General features: G+C 43.8%; 2 long non-coding RNA genes across 2 annotated transcripts; both read right to left on the bottom strand.

Annotated features, from left to right (window-relative positions):
• Positions 1 to 4196: 4196 nt before the first annotated feature.
• On the bottom strand, positions 4197 to 9711 carry LOC124707081. The gene is made up of 5 exons (XR_007004707.1): positions 9442 to 9711; positions 6665 to 6731; positions 6361 to 6399; positions 5927 to 6026; positions 4197 to 5060 (listed from the first exon to the last, which is right to left on the bottom strand). It is a non-coding gene; the product is annotated as an uncharacterized LOC124707081 (long non-coding RNA).
• A 143-nt stretch (positions 9712 to 9854) lies between these two features.
• Positions 9855 to 17086, bottom strand: LOC124707083. Its single transcript, XR_007004708.1, has 8 exons — positions 16904 to 17086; positions 16394 to 16498; positions 14002 to 14202; positions 13536 to 13656; positions 12114 to 12259; positions 11382 to 11531; positions 10034 to 10108; positions 9855 to 9945 (listed from the first exon to the last, which is right to left on the bottom strand). It is a non-coding gene; the product is annotated as an uncharacterized LOC124707083 (long non-coding RNA).
• Between the last annotated feature and the right edge of the window lie 511 nt (positions 17087 to 17597).

The raw sequence follows: 17597 nt of genomic DNA, 5'->3' as shown, positions 1-17597 counted from the left end.
GGTGGGATTCCGAGGGTCTCGTTGATTCCAATCAACTTGCTAACGTAATTGTGGAGGTCGTATATAACCTGGTAGGACACGATGCAAGGGAGCGAGGTGGTATAATTCAACGCGAAACAAGGCGGCGTACGCGAACAGGAGTTGGAGCCTGCTTGATCGGTACTATTTTGGAGGAGTGGCGTCACTGAACGGCCCAAGGCCCACTTCGTTCGCAGCGGAGGAATCACCGACGGAGGGATGGGACGACAGACGACGGACCTAATATATCGAACCGGTACGTAACTTAAGGAGGGCAGGAGTGGGTAATTTCTTTCAAGTTTTGGGGTATTTTTAAGTTGGACGAAAATTTTGGCAGAAACCTTAGCTCCTTTATTATTAGGTATAGATACGACTCTTGTCATCGGACCCGATGCCACTTAATCAATCTACTCTCACGAAATGCACAATGAAACCTAGGAAGGCCCATTTGATTGGTTGATTAGTGGGCCATATATTAATGAAATTTGATACGATGCATTGAGATGGCTTTGCACTTAGCTGAGTTGGTAAACATGATACGGTGATTTAGATACAAGCATTGGGGGCGCCCTAAGAGCATGAAAAAATATTGGATAATAATAAACTACTTTGAACGGCGAAGCAACATAATCACAAAAATTTGAATATTAATGTGATGCCAATGATATATATAGGGAGAGAAAGATATGCCACACGCCAATATGTAATCATTGAGAAATGTTATACCGCGAAATGTGTGAGTAAAAAAAAAAGACTTGAAATGAGGGACCTATAATTTGGAATCCAATTAGTAGGAGAAGAAGTGGTTTAATGTAAAGAATCGTTCCAGCTGATTGCAATTTTTAACTAGTAGTAGTACATGGAAATGTTAGTACTCCAGTAGGAAAGAAGTCAGCAAATGTGTTTGAAGTGAAGATTGAATTTGATTCTACAAATATCAGCATCCTATATATGCATGTGTACGTGAGCGGCAAACTGATGGATCGCTGGATCCCAAATGTGCAATTAGCGCAGCGGGCATCATCGGAATAAATGGCAAATGGAATGAAGGCGGATCGCAGGAGGAAGGCCCACCAGCTGGTCCACCCTGAAACCCCCTCAAAAAAGAAGAAGAAAAAACTGGGAGGGACACTGGCTCGCGTTGCACTTAAAGAAAATAAAATAAATAAGGAATGAGCGCTGGAGAAGGAGTAGTCGCCAAAGGCAACGTGCAGTCGCGCACCGACTTTCCAGCGAGCGGAAGCGAAGCGAGCCCCGCCTGGATATTGCGAAGCGAGCGATCGAACCATCCAAACGTCCTTTTTTTTTTTAAGCGATCCAAACGTCTCTTCCCAATGCGATCAGGTACGGGTCTTGGTGTACGGGTACGCCAGCGTTGGTGGACCGATCGAGGCGATCGATTTAAAAGGCCCGCACACACGTTGGAGGACAGAAAAACAGAGGAGGCAGGCTCGCGCGGCAGCCCCATCCTCTGCTCTCCGGGCCTCCGGCCCAGGAGCAAACTTGCAGAGCTCCTCAAGCCTCCGACTAAACCCGGCCTCTAAGCTCACTCCAACCACAATACTAACCCGGCCCGCAAGAAATCGATAAGTACCCCTCCTCTACAGCTTCTCATTCGTGTAAACTACTACTTATTTAGAGCACATGGATGCGATGGTTGTGTAGGCCGTAGCGAACAGACTTGTGCCTGATCATCTGAAGACTGGATTTCCATTTTCTTCTCCTTCGTCCATTCTCGCGAGCGCCGTTCATCACATGGAGTTTTGATTTTGGTGTACTTCCTCCATTATCTTGGCGAACCACCTCGACGCCGGTTAGCACAGTCTGATCATATACGAAACGGCCGATGTCTTTATCGTCGACGCAAAAGGTTTGGGCGACGCAAAACTTGCCCGCCCCCATGTAGGCCACGCTGATACTCGTCAGCATCCAATGCCAGTCGGGCTTGTCCCACACCAGCCATTGATGCCGAAGCTTGGGCTGACGACCGCTGTCGGCGTCGTCCATGGAGATCGAGGAGAAGTCGACGGCGCACAGGCGGCTGGGTGAGCGGCCCGTGACGCCGAAGCAGAGGCCGTCGAGCTCAGGGACGACGTGGGCTCTGCCGCGAAGGGTAGCTTCCGGCGGCCAGCCTTGGTCCACCGTTCGCCCACCGTGTCGAAGCAGTAGGTGCCCACCTTGTCCGCCATGGACGAGACGCAGATGGTGCCGTCCGGCAGCAGCGCGTAAGACGCGATGCAGCCATGGGAAGGTTCCCTCACAAACGGCGGCATTGGGAGCTGGCGCCACCGCCACACGAACTCGTCCCGGCAATTCCGCCCTATACGAGACGGACAGGGGCTGCCGCAGACGAGGGCCTCGAAGCTGCCGCTTCTCTGGTCCATGACGTAGAGCGCGTCGTGGGCGTCGGGAAGCGCGACGGAGAGGGCTACGGGCGGGAGATATGAAACGCTCCCCATGGGCTCGCGGAGGCGGGGCAGCGTCTCCAGGGTGACGGCGCCGGCGTCGTAGAGGACGGCCTGGCCCGCGGCGTCGACGCAGACGATGTTGCTGCTCTCGTTCGCCGCGCCGTAGAACGGTCAGAAGTCCATCCTGCCGTCGACCGGACGGGACTGGTTGAATTTGATCCGCGGCTTCGGCAGACGGGACCGGGGCAGCACCTTGGTGCACAGATCCGTGGCCGCCATGGCTTCTTGCTCTGCTTCCTTTAGAAGCGCTTCTTCCGTGGATCCGTAGAAGAGGTCGCTGGCCTTGACACGGCGCAGCGAATACGAACCGAGGACACGGCGGCGCGAATACAAATCGCCGTTGCACTTCTCCGTAACCACATTGACGAACTGCCGTGCCTTCATTCCCACGTTCATCGTTGAAGAAGTGGCACAAGAGTCAGGAGAGACGGCGGCGGCAGATGTGGTGAGATCTATGTCTAGCTGCCTCGCCGGAGCTCTCCCCTGCATCAACATTTATGTATGGGCTGCATTTGGCACGGCCCATATAAATCAGATACGTACGCGCGCTATTGCTACGAACGGGGTTCCAGATGAGAAGCTGAGACGACTGACTGACCGCGAGAGGCAAAAATCGAAACCTTCTTTCATCCACGCCCGCCGCACCGATCCACCGAGGCCACGCCGCCGCCGCCGCCTCGCCTCGCCGGCACAGCTCGCTTTCCAGCTAGCCAACGATCTACATGGGAAAAAAAGTAGCAGCAAAAGATGGATCTCGTGAGCGAGTATAACACACAGCACGAAGAAACGAATCTAAACAGATAATTACCTGTTGACGAATGGATACTCCCATCGACAAAGACAAGGCCGGCGACAAAGAGAATGGTCCTCTCCTCTCCTCGACGAGTAAAGAGTCTAAGTCATAGTCACAGTCACACGCGCTATCCGCACGCGGTGAGGGGCAACGGCTTCGTATTTATAGAATGAGGATTTGAGGGGGGAGAGTTCTTCGGTTCAATCATTTTTAGCGGGAACAAAGGAGAGGAATCGATCCGCTGAAAGCTCTACAATTCAGGGACTCATTGATTGGGTAGAATGGCTCACACACGGATCGTCCTTTCTTTAGCTGTGTGATAAAAAGGGGAGACGAAATCTAGGTAGTTAAACCTGTGTGGACTATGCAAAAGGCGCGGCAGCCATAATTTATCCTACCTCCTGCATGCACCTAGCCCAGCTACCTTTTTTAGCATTCCAAGAGTATTGACTTTTAGCCTTTCTAGTCTTAAAGCTTGATTTTTAGTCTTGCGAGACTTAACGCTTGGTTTTAGCCTTCTAAGAAAGAACGGCTTAACACTAGCACATCTTAAGGTGTGGATTTTCTTAAGATATTGCCCATAGGGTTAATTGCTATAGCCAAAAATCCAATAATATGAAAATTTAAGATTTCCTTGTAGAATTATAAAATAAAGTAAGTCTTTTTTTAAGTACATGCCAATCTAGTTATCTACCTCTCCACGTAGCCATGCTTTTCTTTTATCGTAATTTTCATTGATGCTGGCTCCTATATACTATATACTAGCAAGTAACAATCAGAGGAAAGCTTACTTGAAACTTTTCATTGTCAAGACGGATGACTGATGAGACAGTTATAAACCAGCTAAAGCGTAGCAATTCAAAATTTTGGCATCACCAATCCAACTCTATGTGCATTTAAGTCACACATCTCGTCGGACATTTTCAATGCATATTTCGGCTAGTCTGATCACAGAAGTAATGCAAAACTTTAAAGATTATTATTAGAACTACGATGCACCTCCCAGTAGACAAATATACTGCTACACTAAGATTACAAATTCTTATCACCGGCAGCATTACGACTAAGCGATGGTACTACAATTCATTCAGTTACTACTACTGCACATTACATCATGAACCCAAAACTATCCTGTTACATACATACATGCCATCATCGGCAGGAGCAGCCGCGCCGACAGAACCGGTAGGCGAGGGAGTACCATTTCACGGCAACAGTCCAATCGATTGTTTCATCTGCCGACGCTTCATAGTTGGTACGTGGCAGCTGCACGGCCAGCATGGAACGGCAGCAGCAACCGTGCCGGCGGAACCGGTCGGCAAGGGCCGCAACAGTCCAATCGTTTGTTGCGTCTGCCTGCGCTTCACGGTTGGTTGGTTGCAGCTGCACCTACCACAAACAAACAGCAGCGAGTGAACTTAGAGGATGTCACCGGAAGGAACTGCAAGACAACAATATTATGCATTACAATGATGACAATAAATAACATCGATGGCCGGCTTCCAGATTAGCCATGTCGTGAGCAGGGTGATGGAGTCTGCGCAGAAACTTGGGGGTTTGCTGCCTGGCGTTGTGCCACCAGTCATCCTTATATGCATTGCGATGCCTGGCGTTGTGCCACCAGTCATCCTTATATGCATTGCGATGCCTGGCGTCGAAAACGCAAGCATTGCGATGCTCCCAGATTAGCCATAGCACCTACATTATGATGACACCCTTATATCCTCTTAGAAGCATCCACCAACATAGGCACCAAATTTTTTTTAACTCCGATAGTTATTCTGAAAAATCAAACAGTCCTGGTTTGTCAAGCAATGTCTACATTTAACTAACGTAGCAATACTTAACTAACATAGCAATACCTCGCATGAGATCAAGCACTCCCTTCTAAGAAAGCACACAGGTAACAAAAAAAAGCCTAAACCCTCACGGAAATTTCAAAAAGAAAGCCTAGACGAGACACACAAAAAAAAGGCCACTTGGAGAAGACACATGAAGAGCCTTCCTTGATAAACTATCCAGTAGGGCAATGACAGCCAGACTTAACAGTGTGAACACCCAGTAAATAAAAAATCAGGAAGTGACAACACGTCGGAACCATATATCTATCTTCCATAATAAGGAGCAGCGCGGCCATTGAATAAGGCAACATAGTTCATCTTCAAAAAGGCAGCATCTTGTTGAATCACAAAACAGCTAAACACTTTGATCTAGTACATACTAGCTTACTAAAAGGATATTTAGCAGCAACAACTTAACATGATAGAATTAATCAACATTGAGTTCAAAGGCCTGTGCTAAAAAGAGACATGCCACTAGAGGGAAATGAAACCCGGGAGAGAGACAATAATTTCTTTCTCATAAGACTGGAACAAACTGATCACACACTATAGTAATATCCTCCCATTTCCTATTAATGATGTGTTGGTTTTAGGAGACTGAAACTCAGAGCAGAGCTATGAAATAGATTCTTGGAATCTGCAGACTGAACAGTCCCAAGCGGTTCATGGTTGGAATGAGGTTTAAACCGAAACTCTATTATGGGTTGTGAATTTCATTGGTTTTAAGACTGCAACTCTGAACATGAAGATTGAATATCGCTCGGTAATTCAGTGCTAGCCAAAAACAACTTGGAACAGTTAGTTACCTGCATAGGATGCAATTCAATTGCCATCCACACGAGAGCAGAGATATCCATGGACACTTTGTGCAGACATGCATTGAAGACTGTCACGATGTAAGAGAAGCTGCAGAAAGTGATATGTGGTTAGCCGAAACACAGAACATCAAGAGGTTTTCTAGCCATACATTGATCTGCAGAAACTTCTGCTACTGATGTTTTTTGAGTGAATAGAGGATGATATGTTTCCCAAGACTACTCAAATTGCTTCGTAAATCACTGCAAGATAACCTGATCACCTTAAAACAGATCTAGAACCCAACGCTAACACTACCAAGGTTGAATTGCAACTACAATGTCTAGTGAGTAGCACCCACTACCAACTTCTCTCACTACAAAATAAAACCAAGACCCAGCATGCACATGAGGTACGGGAGAGGACGAGGCGGAATATCACGTACCGGAGAAGAGGGACAGCGGGAGAGTCAGGCTCCACCGACCTGCAGTATATTTCCAGTAAATAAAATTATATAACATACACCAGCTAATCAGTAACATCTAGAACAAAAAAGACAAGGTAGGCTCCCTACTTAATTGTCCATAATTTTTTGAAATTATGAAAACAAAAGGTAACATGACATATTTCTGTATTCATAATTGATATAGCATACTATATGTTTCAAATAAATGACATACATGATGTTTCTAGGAGCTAATCAAGTTCATACTAGGGGAATTAAGTAGAGTAAGCATGAGTTCACTCACCTTTGATGTCAGTTCATCCAGAGGGTAAGCATACACCTCCATCTCAGTAGTGCATGCATCAAGAAAGCTGCACATGAGAATGCAACACTTTAGTAAGCTATTATGCTATATCTAAAAGCTAAGTGGATATCATTGTTATAGATTTTATAGATGCTCCTTAAGGTGGGCAATGCACTGAGTAAGTACAATCCAGACATGAAGAGCCAAACAAAGTCACCGAAACCTAACCAAGACCAAACATGAAGAGGATTTCATTCCTAAAATCCAGACTACGCGAAGCTCTAATAAGGGATTCACACAAGCTTTGAATCTCCTCGCCATGGTACTCTCCAAATTTACCCGAACTTTCTTACAAATCTCACCAGATGTACAAATATCGGGAACGACAAAAGACCCAAAACTTACAGAAGACCAAACTGATTAGGCATCCCAATCCAATAAAACTGTTTTTCCCAGCGTTGTCCGTGAACCGTTTGCTGGACCCATTAGAATCTACGTTAACTTGAGAACAAACCAGTATTTCTGCAAGCCAGAAAAGCATGCTCAGTATTCAGTCTGTGCAATCCCTGTTTAAGCCGGGTTCTGTTGGTTCCTCAAACCAGACCGTGTGCAGCAGTTTGAACTGGATTGGTCTGTTTTAAACCATTCCAATAGGAGGGGATTTGCCGGGTTGGTGCGGACTGGTTAACCGGTGTAGGTGGTTTCACACCGCTGAGCGCTCAGTATCAAAGAGACAGGGGACACGCATGAGCTGCTTCCTCCGCCAATCGCTCCGGCGACTAGCTACGCTGGACTGTAATTCGTAGCTCCGGCCTCCGGACTCTGTGAGTCAACTGCATCAACGATAGCAAGTGTGTCCCGTCCTTGTAGTCCATCATCGTCCGCCCACCAGAGACGGCAGCGGCGACATGAGAAGAAGAAAGAGCCAGCGGCAGCCGGCCGCTGAGAAGAAGGCCAGGCGCTCAGCGGTCGTCACACCCGCCACAAGAAGACCTGCCTCCTCCAACGCCGCTCGTACCGACGAACACCAAGACGACGATGTCGGCGGTCGAGAAGATGAAACGGATGCAGGCCATCGATGAGAAGAAACGGTGACTAGCCGCCGAGGTGAAGGGCCGTCGTGCGCCTCCATCCACCGCCTGTTACTCGGCACGAGGCTCTCCATCTTCGTCGCAGTCAGCGCTAGCGCCGTCGGCCTCCGCCGAGTCGTAGGGCCGATGCGGGCGGCGTTCTCCGTCACTGATTTAGATCGACCTATGATTGATTAGATTGACGGTTTGGACGGGTTCGGTGGTTCCAGCCCGTCGCCAACCCAGTAATATTTTTTTCCTGCGGGTTGAATCCGGGAACCGCTCAAATCCGTAATAAACTGCTTGTCCGGTGTGGTGCGGGCTGGGTCGCTGGTTTACACGGTTTCAACCCAAACCATGCACGGGCTTACTCAGTATGCACATGCATATATGCTTAATACCGAAAACAGGTACACAGAAAACCTAAACAACAAAGCTACCTAGTTCTATAATTTCCTCCCACCTTCAAATGTTACAAAAAAAAACTCAACGAAAGAAACAAAAGTATGTATGTTCACAAACCAAGATACAAAACTGCCACATTCTGCAATCCATTTAGTAATCACTAGTCAGATTAGACTAAACGAAGTTATCATCTTCGGGAATGAGAATGGACGGTAAGAAGAGCCAAACCAAGTCACCGAAACCTAACCAAGACCAAACATGAAGAGGATTTCATTCATATAATCCATACTACAAAAAGCTATAACAAGGGATTTACACAAACTTTGAATCTCCTCGCCATGGTACTCTCCAAATTTACCAAAACTTTCTTAGAAATCTAGCCAGATGTGCAAATATCGGGAACGACAAAAGACCCAAAACTTACAGATGACCAACCGCTTAAGCATCCCAATCCAATAAAACTATTTTTCCCAGCGAATTCACCATAAAAAATAATTTCAATGGAGCAATGTACGCCATAACAAGTTAGATACTATCCGCGGGTAGATAACAAAAGTAAGCCACGAACGAAGCGAAAGTAGCTGAAAATAAGTGCAAGCATGTACTAATCGGAGAGGGAAGGGAGATTTCTAACAAAATCTAAGCGAAAGTAGCTGAAAATAAGAGCAAGCATGTACTAATCGGAGAGGGAACGGGAGATTTCTAACAAAATCTAAGCGAAAATCATAACATTAGATTTCAGAAATGTGGCCTCAAGAAACGAAGCAAACAACGAGTAATCTCAAGACTCGAAGCGTACAAGGAATAAATCACAACCAAATCCTATCTAGGAACTGGTCTCCAAGCGACAGGAGAGAACCTCAAGATAGAAAAAAAAATAGCATCTGAAAAATGCAACCCACAAGTAAGAAGCTCAACTGCTACCCAAATAGATCGAGCAAAAGAAAAAACACCAAATAAGAAAAACTAAAAGTCTGATCATGAATAATTTAGTGGAAATGTAGCCTTCCTAGAAATACCTCCACAGACCTAACATCAGGGAAAATAGGCAATACATGGGCTGCCCAACCGCTGGGAGTAGCGGATAAATATTAAATTTTGGGGGTAATAAATTGACGGAACAGCCGATTAAATGGCCTAACACCATATTTCAGAGTACATCTATAATTGAACAATGGAGATGTTCTAATTCTCGTATCTGAGTGATTCAGTAATATAAATAATTCTATATCAGAGTGGTTACGACAGCAATCAAAAAATCTAATCACGTAACTGAGAATACATGAAACGATAGATTTATACCTCCAAATGACAGAAGTCCATTGAAGAACACATACATCATCACCAACAGCCTTGTGTCATCCTGCAACTAGCTAGCTAGGCCGAGATAGGGCTGCTCTCTGACCCGGGTGGCAGGAAGGCCCAAGCAGGAGGGCACACCGCATGGCAGCGTTGCTGGTCTTCGTCACCAGCAAGAGAGTGCTGCTGCACGTGGTTGCCACCTGCCGCTGAGCCATTCAGCTCCTGCCGCTCAACCTCTCCGCCTCCCACATCAGCTCGCCCATGCAGCTGCTGCAACCGGACGGACAGAAGCTTAGCATATCTTTTCATTAAGCATCTGAACAAAGAGCATGTCATGCTAGGGTGGATAGCATGTCAGGCTTCCCAAATTTACTATTCAAAATATTTAACTCATTTGGACCCAACAAACACGCCTTTATACACTGCCTGAGGGAGAACGTCCAATATCTTATAAAGTTTGTGCACCATGGTTCTTTTCTCTAAACTCCACAGCTGTTTCAGTGACTTGAATATATTACTATTAGTTCGGCTGCAGTGCCATCAATAAAATATAAAAACATGGACACAAGAGGACGGATATGAAGCTAACTACCTTCCATGCCTCCAGTCAGCCCTCTCCTTGCTCGGGATGTTGCCACCGGCTCGGAAGCCGAGCTTCATCAACTTCCTGCATATCACTAGATAGGAAATAAAGTTTCTTCAACTACAGAAAACAAAGTCTAATGTTCATGAAACAAACAAAGACCACATCAACATCATGCTTCCAAACCGCCAAGGCAATATACCAACTAACGGAAAAAAGCAACTAGCGACCACTTGGCTTGCAGGTGCAAAGCAGGAACGCCAAAGACACTGCGCAAGGGTCAAGGGTCGACGGTACTTCTGCTACCCTGGATGCTCTGGAAGCACAGAAATGACTGTGTGTTTGAGGGCACTCACCCCTCTATCACCAACCTGATGATCAAAATCAAGCGTCCCTATGGGCTCAAGCCGGTGCCATAGGCCGACGAGATGCCCTGCCGACGACATGGGATGTCCATTAGTGTTCTCTTTAGACTCCCTGTAACCCACCTCCTAGGAGGCTTGTAAAAACCCTATCTTTTCAATGAAATGAGACGCAAAGGTCCTTCGCATTTTCTCAAAAAAAAATCTATCGACCACTGAAATATTTTGCATGGATGTTTGCCCCTTTTTGGGACATTCAAACTTTCACAGTAACCAAATATATATACTCCGATTCACACAATAATTCTAGTGCATACATGACAGCCCATGTGGCATACAAACATCAATGAGAGTTTCCGCAGCACCCAAAAACAAGAAACATGAACGATTGTTGACTCACACTAGCAAACAATCACATCCTGGGATGGTTCAAGTGCGTGCAAGCTACAGAGCTGCATGATTATCAAATCACTGCTATGTAACACATACACAACCAGTGGTTCATCTTATGCAACATAACCTATCAATTCTCTCTGAGTACAGCCACAAAACAAGAAGATAGATAAAAGGAACCAAGCTTGCTCACGAAATTGAAGTTGATACATTTAGAAGGAATAACAATTTAACTGGTATATGATATAGCATTCAACTGTAAAACATGCTGGTACAAGAACCAGGACTAACAATTTGGCACCAAGCAAAACTTCAAAATAACATACAGTGTGTGACCAATTAGCCAGCTTGCCACTAAGTATACTACATTAAGTACATACCCAATTAGCATTGATAAATGAGCAGGATTAAGTAAGACAAATACATGAGCCTACGGCCACTACCTCTAGCACAAGGGGAAAATTCAGAGAACCAACAGTCTAGCACTAGGCACAATACTATACAGATACAACGTAAGAGAGAAACAGGGCGATGCAATATGCAGAGGAAGGTGGGGAGAAAAAAGAGAGACAGTCTGAGGAAGTCACACTTTCTGTGCAGACCTTAAGTGCGGAACTTCAGGATCCAACGAGCATAACTGGGGTTGTTGCCTAGCTTGACTGAAAGTTCCAGTTTGGTGCTAACTGTGCTGCTTCAATTTTACGAGCACAAGATGAGCTTCACATGATCCCTGTCCGTTGCTTCCTTCAATCCTGAAGAATACAAGAGAGTCGTACATAAGCATGATTTACTACTGTGCAAAACAAGGAACTACTTTACATGAATTACTTTGAAACTTAAATAACTCAAAGAGAGAATGACTCTCATGCCATGGCCGGGTTTAGATGGATGCAACCTGCTGCAACAAATTTCAGAAATAACTAGCCATTCAAAGCTATAAAACTCCATTCGGTACAGATTTAAATAAACAAAGAAACATGTAGTCTACATTTTATCCACATAACGAGGACATCAAACCTAGATTGAGGAATGGGGCCTCTGCTAATAATATCGTCATCAAGAACAAGAAACTCTTGAAAAACTAGTATCCAAATTCCTCATTTACTACATAGACAGATAAATTAGTATAGTTCATTAACCACACACACCACAACAACAGTCCTCCCATATATTTTATTTACCCAATGAGAAGAGATGGATGAACTTAATTAAGGGCACAGAGAGCACACACTCAACTTTTTAGCTACACACAAACAAGATAAAAAAAAAAAAAACCAGGTGCAAAACAATGATAGGCACAAAACTTATCAGGAGAGGCAGCAGCAGGGAGGCACCAGAAGGTCGTTGTCCTTATCATCCGTCCCTGGCGGTATCTGGGTGGAGCAAGTCATCCAAGTGGGCACCCTCCTGACCCATCCTTGTCACCATTGCCACGGCCGCCTTGGGCTAGCTGTGCCGCCACCACACACAGCCATGAACCCTGAAGAAAAAGATAAGCGCGGTATCAGCAAAGGAGAAACATATGGTTAAAAACAATGACAAGTATCCAGATCATTGACACTCCTGATTTACAAGATTGATAAACTACAATTGTTCATTTATCAGCAGTTCTTTGCAAACAGAAATCAAATCATTCATCAGAAACTAACATTGCCTGAACCTAGTGAACTAATACTAACACAAGCCACACTCATGTCGTCACAAATATAAAAAAATCCTAATTTTGCAAATCTATTCAGAGAAAAAATTTAGCATTTGTTCATGGATAATTCTAGAAAATATTCTCATGATTACTACAGCTAGAACAGCTAGATACATAATTGTTTATGAGTGTTTGCAACTGACAGCAAAGCTTCCTAATTCAACTACATGTTTAATTAGTTAACACTGTGACTTGACAATGCATATAACTGAACCCAATAAACTAACACTAGTAGCGTGTGTTCGCTGCACCTAACCCAGGTGTGTATATCAGGACAAATATGCCGCTTCGTTAGTTGCATGACATGCAGAAACGGAACTAACTTTAAAACTAAACAGCAACCAGAATTCATACAATAACTTGACGATGTCTGAATAGAATCCTACAAATATTGGTACTGAAACTTTCTGGAAATCCACTTCACTTGTGTCATTTCCCAATTACAGATTATTAATGAGTAGTAGATTCTAGTGGCACTGCTTGACAGAACATTAATTAAGATGAACAGTCAATTACTTACAGCAGCACTTATTATTAGTATCATGGCCAAGTCATAACTAATTATACACAGCAAGAGTGGAGTAAATTAGTGCCATGTCTTTGAAACTAATATCTAGTTGTCTACACATGCTACAAGCTCAGAAAAAAATCCACGATAACAAATAACCTTCTGACCTCAGTGAACAAAGTAAACGCTGACAATATCTTGGGGACGAAGCCAGAGCACAAGTTACCGTATCAAAACCATAGTCTGATTGACAAAAGAATACGTGATAGTAATATGAAGACCAAACTACAGAAAATCACCAGAACCACGAGCAAACTATATAAATGTTGAAATCGAAAAAACAAGACCATCGACGCACAAATAGGAAGGACTAGCAACCCTCATGACTACGAGAGACCAACTCATCACGCCATGCCCAGACACTATGAACCAATAGATAGATGACTACAACCTGCTACAAATCTTCACAACAACAACTAGCCCTCATTATGCTAGGTACAAAATTGAAGTGATTTCTTAATAGAGAAAGAAAGCAGCGTGAGGCACCTAGCAACCAGCCTTCTGGTCGTCCCCTAGCATTGTCCATCAGAGCGGAGCAAGTCATCATCGAACATAAACCCACCGCCGCCTTGGGTTGTACCACCATCCACATTGGGTAGAGATCAAACTGCAGAACATATTTAGAAAAAGAAACATTTAAATCAATTACTACATAGTAACTAAACAAAAATGTATTCAGATTATCTAATAAAACAAATTGATATGAAACTATAGGATAATCTCTTCTCTAGAATTCATTGACTAATGAGCATCACATGTCAAATTAAGTCACGTCACGTTATCATGTGAAGTTTTGTAATCCATCATCATCATGTGTTTTTACTTCATATGAATATGGTTATAACATACTGATAAAAACTACTCCATCTGATCCATATTACTTGCCATATAAAAACCATAGTGTTGACCAAAAAAGTGAACATAGTAATGCGCGGGGCGAAACCTTCCTCACCTGGTAAAGGTCATCCACGGCTAAGCAGCAGGACACTACCAGCGGGGAGGATGGTAGCGTCCTCTCAATGTGACATTAGCAGTGGAACCTGGCATTAAGGGCACCACACCACTACTCTCGCGCTTCAGCAAACAACCTTCTTGTAAAGTAGAGGTGATACAATGCGTCACATCATTCCCCATGATCACGACCGATCTCTCCCTGGTGTCAACAATTAAACACCTGAATTTAGATAACTAATTAAAACGCTTGAATTTAGTTGACTAATTAAACACCTGAATTTAGTTAACTATTATGTGCAAGTAAGGACAGTTTGCTAACACAACAAAATCCATGATTCATATACTAATCTGGAGCAACTCAATCTCCTTTGATAATTTGTTCAAACACTTCAATTCAGATCAGAAGTGATCTGCAACCAAACATGATTTACATAGAACAAGTTTTCAACTCATTGGTGAATGCACAGCAACAAAGTAACTGCACATCAAGTTACTCTCCAAATCCCTAACTAGCATAGTCATTTACAAAATCTTTGTACACTCAAATCCTCGTGCTGTAACTACACAACAAAAGTGACGCCAAGAAAAACAAATCCCAACAACAGTGGAGTAATATCTTAACCATCAAACTAAGCTACAAACAGACCATCCAGAGCCTTCTGGAACTAAGACCATCCAGAGCAAATTGTAATGTAGCATCCAGGAAGAGACGATATTTTCGAGGAATATCTTGAGCCTGTGGGTTGTTCCAGCTGCCTACAACGGTGGTGGCTCCACCCGGATGGTGAAAGGCGATGCCACCGGCAAGCCAGCCATGCACGACAAGGGACCGGGTAAAAGTGCCCGGAGCTGCATTACCGCGTCCTGGTGGCCATCGGCGGGGGCAGCGAGTTCGGCAGAGTGCTTCCCACCTTCCTACCGGTGCACACGGACACCGGCGAACAAGCCGCAGAATGTCATTTGTGGAATATCAGTTGTACTTGGTCTACTCTAGGAGTTGGGTTGGCAAATGAGACAACACCATTGAATTGAGTTCTTGTGGTAATTAACATAGAACTGTCAAAAGGATAGACTGGGAAAAATGCAGGTCGCCTATATGAAAGATATGATACCCAGGCAGGCAGGTAGTACTAATTTCAATGGAAACTGTCATGTTCAATCTGCAGAAGTAAAAAAGATAACAAAATCACAAGTTTATAGCTCTTAAAAGTAAATTATCTTATGTAGGTTGAGATTTTCTGTTTGAAAATATAAAACCAGGGACATGACACCAATAATTGACCTATTTGTCTCAAAAAAATGCACTTAACATGTTCTACTATGCGGATCAATATCAGTCAACGAAATGGATGCAAAAAAGATGACAAACACACAACACATTATGAACAGAATAATTATTATAAACGATAATTGTCTAAGATTCCAGATTAACAAGCTCATCAACCTTGGATTACAAAAACTGCGTAAGCTCCTTCGCAGACCATCCGAACAACTTCAGCAATAGCAGTTCAAAAATTAATCCAGTACACCTCAAGACCCTAAAACTATGCCAGAACAACAACCAGATTTATGTTACTTCGTTTGCATGACATGTAGAAAAGGAACTAAATTTAGAAGTAAACAACAGCCATATTTCATATTCTAACTTGAAGACATCTGAATTGAATCCTACAAATATTGGTACTGACACTTTCTACAGACCCACTTCACTTGTGTCGTTTTCCAATGATAGATCCTTGGCGAGTAGTAGATTCTAGTGGCACTACTTGACAGGACTTATTATTAGTGCCATGGCCAAGTCCTATTTAATTAAACACAGAAATGGAGAGTCAATTGCTTACAGCATGACTTATTATTAGTATCATAGCCAAGTCCTAATTAATTATACGCATCAAGAGTGGAGTAAATTAGAGCCATGTCATTTAAACTAATATCTAGTTATCTACACATGCTACAAGCTCAGAAATAATGTTCACAATACGAAATGACCTTCATACCTCAGTGAACAAAGCAAAGAACTAAACATTGACAATATTTGGAGGTTGAAGCCAGAGCAGAAGGTACCATATCAAAACCATAGTCTCAAGTGCCCAAGAAGTCATGATAGTAATATGAATACCAAACTACAGAAAATGATCAGAACCACAAGCAAACTATATAAATGCTGGAATCAAAGTAACAACACCATAGACACGCAAGTAGAAAGGACTAGCAACACGCGTGACTACGAGAAACCAACTCATCAGACCATACCCAGGAGACTATGAACCACTAGATAGACGACTGCAACATGATACAAATCTCCAAAACAACTAGCCCCCTTTACACCAGGTACCAACCTACAAAACTGAAGTGATTTCTTAATAGAGAAAGAAAGCAGCATGAGGCACCTAGTAACTAGCCATAGGCGTTCTTGTCGACCCCTGGCATTGTCCATCCGAGCAGAGCACCGACGCCTTGGGCTGTACCACCATCCACCTTGGGCAGACATCAAACTGCAGAATATCATCAATTGATCACTAACCTTCATGGCTCACTGAACATTGACAAATATATAGGGGTTCAAGCTTGTAGCATGGATGAGCACAAGTTACGCTACAAAACCATAATGTCGAGTAACCAGAAAAGTCAAGACAATACTGCGAAGAAATAACTACAGAAAATCATGAAAACAGTGCATATACGGGTGTCCTAGTTAAATGCAAACCTAGAGGTCTTGTAAACATGTCAGGAACGACAAACCAGTGACATGCATCCCAGTAACTTAAGTATCCTCCCACATAATCACGCTCTTGGCAAAACCATCAGATAACAATACAATAATGTAATAGAACTTTACATCAATAGATCTTCAAATGTTCAGCAAACAAAGGGGCAGCGATGCAAGAAACCGTCCGCACCTGCTAAATGTTGTGGGAGGCCGAGCAGCACGACGCCATTGGCAGGGAGGATGGCAGCAACATCAGAAGTGAACCCAGGCATTGAGGATTTGGGGGCGCCACACGAGTACTCTCGCGATGCAGCAAACAACATTCCTGATTGAAGTACATGTGCTACGAGGCGTCACATTGTCTCCCATGGATTACGAATGATCTGTGCCTAGTATCAACAATTAAACACCAGAATTTAGTTAACTACTTAAACACCTGAATTTAGTTAACTAGTTATGTGCAAGTAAGGACAGTTTGCTAACACACACACAGAAAAAAAATCCATGATTCATATACTAATCTGAAGCAAGCCAATCCCCTTTGATGAAATTTTCAAAAATTCAATTCAGATGAGAAGTGACCTGCAACCAAACATGATTCACATAGAACAAGTTTTCAACTCATTGGCGGATGCACAACAACAAAGTGTAACTGCGCATCAAGTTACTCTCCAAATCCCCAAGTAGCAGAGTCATTTACACCATCTTTTTACACTCAATCAACAAATCGCAACAACAACAACAGAGTATAGTTTAACCATCAAAGTAAGGTACAAGCAAACCATCGACAGCCTCATGGAACTAAGCTAGAACAATGCAAGCTGTAAAATAGTATCGAGGAAGAAAACATGAACTTTTGGAGGAATATCTTGAGCCCGTGGGCT

Source organism: Lolium rigidum, chromosome 4, assembly GCF_022539505.1.
Source record: "Lolium rigidum isolate FL_2022 chromosome 4, APGP_CSIRO_Lrig_0.1, whole genome shotgun sequence".
Taxonomy (NCBI): domain Eukaryota; kingdom Viridiplantae; phylum Streptophyta; class Magnoliopsida; order Poales; family Poaceae; genus Lolium; species Lolium rigidum.
The sequence above is the reverse complement of the archived record's forward strand: the minus strand, read 5'-3'. Positions and strand labels throughout refer to the sequence as shown.